The 4945-nt window shown below is 40.2% G+C and overlaps 1 pseudogene; it reads left to right on the forward strand.

Annotated features, from left to right (window-relative positions):
- The first annotated feature begins 201 nt into the window (after window positions 1–201).
- Window positions 202–665, forward strand: LOC122120765 (annotated as a pseudogene).
- Window positions 666–4945: the final 4280 nt, after the last annotated feature.

Here is a 4945-nt window from a genome sequence, read left to right on the forward strand (position 1 = left end):
GAAAATGAGTTTGAAGTGTAGCCGGAAGTCAGAGTCATGTTCTGTATTACAAATGCAGGAATTAAAATGGTTGCAATATTTTCATAAAACAGCTTTTCAAGAATCTTGTGGACCTCCTCCAGCCGCTGTGGTGCTGCCTGTGTGCTCATTCGGTGCGGACCGGGGACCTCTTTTGTGAAGCAGCATCTGAGGAGACGGGCGCTCGCGATGGCCGACGAAAAGCCCAAGGAAGGAGTCAAGGCTGAGAACAACGATCATATTAATTTGAAGGTGGCGGGGCAGGATGGTTCTGTGGTGCAGTTTAAGATGAAGAGGCATACACCACTTAGTAAACTAATGAAAGCCTACTGTGAACGACAGGGTTTGTCAATGAGGCAGGTCAGATTCTGATTTGATGGGCAGCCAATCAATGACACAGACACACCTGCACAGTTGGAAATGGAGGATGGAGATACAATTGATGTGTTCCAGCAGCAGAGAGGAGCTGTCTACTAAAAAAGGGAACCTGCTACTTTGCTCCAGAACTTTGTTCTTATAGACCAAGAATACATTCTTAATTAGAAAACTGCAATTTGGTTCCACCACATCCTGACTACTACAGTATAGTTTTCTCTATTCTTTCCTTTTCCCCTTCCCCATTCCTTTATTGTACATAAAGTAACTGGTGTATTGCACAAGCATATTGCTTTTCCTTTTCCTTTTAAACTAAATGGCCAATGGTATATTTTGATTGACATCAAATGGAGATGGGAAAAATACTGGTCCTCTGAAAATATCCCCTTTCTCCATTCGTGGCATGCTCATTCAGCTTTTATCTTTATATTTCAGTAAGTTATTTTGCTCTCACTGTTTTAACAAAAAAAGAAAAAGAAAAAAAACAACAAAAATCCTTGCATACCTTGTTTGACTGGAGAATTTTAATGTTTTCATTTATCATTGTAAAACCAAGGACAATTTTATAACTTTTTTGTACATAGCTGTTACATGTAGGGCAATCTGTCTTTAAGTAGGGGTAAATTACTCTTAAAAAAAAAAAGAATCCTAGATAGTTTTCCCTTCAAGTCAAGCGTCTTGTTGTTTAAATAAACTTCTTGTTTAAAAAAAAAAAAGAACCTTTTAGACAATACTATTTCTTGAGGTTGTAGAAATAATTTTCATCTTAAATTTAGTGGGTATTTAAAAAAATTTCTTTTTCTTGTGTGTATATTGTACTAGAACCTAGCACACTTGCTTGCTAAGGTGGTGTTCTACCACTTAAGCCAAACCTCCAGCCCAGCTTTTTGCTGGTTATTTTGGAGATAGAGTCTTGCAGACTTTTGTTCCCAGTTTTGAACAATACTCCTCCAGATTCCAGCCTCTTGAGTAACTAGGATTACAGGTGTGAGCCACTAGCATTGAGCTCTCATTGTTGATTTTTCCTAGGTCTTTATATCTTTTAGCTTTAAGTCTCCAATTGCATGTGGTCAATCTGTGTGCTCTGCAAAAGAATTGTGTGACTGAGTGAAATGATCCTATTGTTTTGCAAACCATATTCAAGTCTGTCTACTCATTTTTGTTTGTTTTGTTTTGTTTAGAGGGAAGGGTATTGAAATCTCTGAGTCTAACCACGGATGTTTCTCCTTCAAGTTCTACAAGCATTTGCTGCATGTATTTGGGATTCTCCATTATAACACAAAAGTGTTGTATCTTCTTGTAATATGTTCACCCCCCCCCCCCCCCGCTTTACTGCAGACCACCATCTTCTTTATCTATGGCAATGCTGTTTGCTCTAAGATTTACTTTGAAACTAATGTAGGAAATTTACACTCTTTCACTAGTGTTATCAGCATATAGTATATTTTGGTACTTGAATTTTATTTTTCTATTTAATAAGTATACTATTTGGTTGAGTCTCTTGTATTGAGATTGCCTGCACCATTTGTCTTATATAATGTGATTATTTACTTATTTATTTATGTATTTATTTATTGCTTTCAATCATAGGACTTGAACTCAGGGCTAGTGCTCAAGGCTAGTGCTCTGCCAGTTAGAGCCACAGTTCCACTTCTGGTTTTCTGGTGGTTATTTGGAGATAAGAGTCTCATGGGCTTTCCTGCCCAGGTTGGCTTTGAACCATGGTCCTCAGCTCTTAGGCCCCTGAGTAGCTAGGATTACAAGTGTGAGCCACTAGCACCTGGCTTTAATGTCATTATTTATGTCAGCCTTACATCTCTTACCTTGCTATTTGTTTCCTGCCCACAATTTGAAGGAGGTAGAAAGTAAGCTAAAATAACTCAAAATTGGACACACTGCCAATGGTAGCTCCAGTGTGGGTTTGGCAGCATGGTAAGGTCAGCCTCAGATTTAGTTTCTGGAGTCTAACTTACCCTCACCTGGAACTCCATTTGAAACCTGTCACAATACTGTCTTGCAAAATTACCATTGTTCACATTGTGGTAATCAGTTTCCTTCAACACAGCCACAACATAGAACAACCACAAAAATGCTCCCCTAACATTCACAGGACGTTTAATCTAGCCTGACATCTGTTGTCAAACTTTCTGTTGTGTTAGGAAAGCCTGTACCTGCATTTTCCAATATGGCAGCCATTGGCTAGACTGTTCAGCCCAAATATGGCTGATGTGACCAGGGAACTAGATTGTTCTTTTGTCTTAATGTTCAATTAATTTAAATTTATATAACACATGTGGCTAACAGCTGTATAAACATTTTCCATGCAGGGTTTTGTGAACTACATATGGTCTCTGCCACAAGTGCATTTTCTCATTTGTTTCATTTCTTTTTCACAACTCTTTACAAATATAAAAGGTAAAAACCAGCCACAGGTCTGATTTACCTGGTAGGCTATAGTTGGACAACCCACAACCTAACATCTCAATGCTTTTGGACTATTTTTTGCCTTGCATTATTGAGACTTGAACTGAGGCCTCTCACTCATTAGATTGATCCTCTAGTTCTGAGCCAAGCCTTCAACTCTGGCTTTCATTGGTTATTTTTAGGATAGAATCTCACTTCCTGCCTGGGCATGTCCAGCTTCCTGTCTTCACTGGAATCACAGGTTAATACCTTTATGTCCAACTTCCTTCTCTGGTGGCAGAGTCTCTGGGACTGTTTTGCCTAGGCTGACCTCAAACCACAATCCTCTCATTCTCAGCCTCCTGTGTAGCCAGTATTATAGACATGGTCCATTGGCGCTTGTACTGAGAAGGTTTTTAGCATCATTACAAAAAATTGGCATTATTTCTCCTGTCTCAGATTCATAAGCAGCATTTCTTGATTATTCTGGTAGGGCTTTTTGCAGTTTTCTGGGGCAGTCATCATGGTAGGTGCACACCTCAAAGACACAGCCCAGTGTTTGATAGCCTGTGAAACACTGCATATTAAAGCCCTACTTTTAACAACGTGTAATGCAAATTTGCATGTTAAAGCCCTTGACAGCTGATGTCAAATACTGTTTTGCTATTCTTTGCATTTGTCTACATTATTTTTTGGATAATCATTCATTTAATGAGCACTGGGAAATGGGGAAGTATTTGTGTGCAATGTACAGGAGCCAGGTGTATGTGTGGTATACACCTGTGTGTGTTCCGTATCCAGTGTTATCCTTGGTGTATGTGCACATGAATGTGTATGTACTGGTGCTGTGTATATAGAGTTGTGGTATCCATGTAGTGTTCATATGTGTGGATGCCCTGTGTATAGTGTGTTCAGATGCATGGTAGGTGTCTGTTTGCATGCATGTGTCTATACTGTTATTGATATGTTTAGTGTATGGTTTGTGGTGCCCATCTGGCAAGTGGACTGTATACGTGACAGCTGCATAGATTTGTGCGTGGGGTGGGTCTGTGTGTATGTGTGTATATTGTGTGTGGTGTATAGGGGCATTATCTATGTATTCTGTATGTATCATGTATAGATTCATGAAATCTATGTGAATAACATGTATGTGTACATTTAGAATACATGCAGTGTGTGTAGGTGTATGGCGTGTGTGTGTGTGTGTGTGTGTGTGTGTGTGAGAGAGAGAGAGAGAGAGAGAGAGAGAGAAATATTCCTATTAATATCCCTCGGAAGGAGTGCTCTCTTTGCAAATGCAGCTCTGGGAAACCCTCACTGAATAAAGCTGACAATGAAAGACTTTCTCTGTGGGACTTGGAGCAGAGGCACAGGTAGTAATTAAGGGCTAGTCAGAAGGAGTGGGAGGATTGTTCCTGTTCAGAGAAGCTGTCATTAAGACTTTTCAAGAAGTCTGATGAGATCAGCTCCCTTGGGGGATGTCCTGGAGGGAAGCCCTGAGGCCCATCTTGCTGCCACAGTCAGCTTTGTTCTACGCGGGTGCAGGCAAATGAGGGAGGAGCTTGTGGGTGGCATGAGAGGATATTTAGAAGCACTGGAAGAACAGTTAAAAATCACTAAAATTAGTTAGCTGCCAATGCCTTAGACCCATAGCCCTACTTGAGAAGCTGAGATCTGAGGATCAAGGTTTGAAGCCAGCCTGGGCAAAATATTCTGAGAGTCATCTCTCCAATGAAGCGGCAAAAAGCTGGAAGTGGAGATGTAGCTCAAGTAACAGAGTGCTAATCATGAGCAAAATGGTACCCAAGAGTTTGGGAGCCCTGAGTTCAAGTTCTAATGTTGGAAAAAAAAATACACCCACAAAAAGAAATTGAGGAAAGAGACTTCTGATCTACTTCAATTGAAGAAGTGGGAAGTGGACTGAGTTTGGTGGAGAATGAACAGCATATTCTCAGGATAGGGTCTAGGAACCTTGTTTAATAATGGGGAAATTCTTTCCCAAGCATAGGAAATTTGAACTCCTTCCACTGCTCTGGAAACTTCTGGAAACACATGCTTTCAGCTTAGGAACCTCCTGCAAGAGAATAAAATCCTGGGGCTATTGATTGTTTTTAAGTTTCCAAGATGTTGGAGAGACAGTAGAAAAGTG

The sequence above is a fragment of the Dipodomys spectabilis genome, unplaced genomic scaffold (assembly GCF_019054845.1).
Source record: "Dipodomys spectabilis isolate Male_0828 unplaced genomic scaffold, ASM1905484v1 ptg000178l, whole genome shotgun sequence".
NCBI lineage: Eukaryota > Metazoa > Chordata > Mammalia > Rodentia > Heteromyidae > Dipodomys > Dipodomys spectabilis.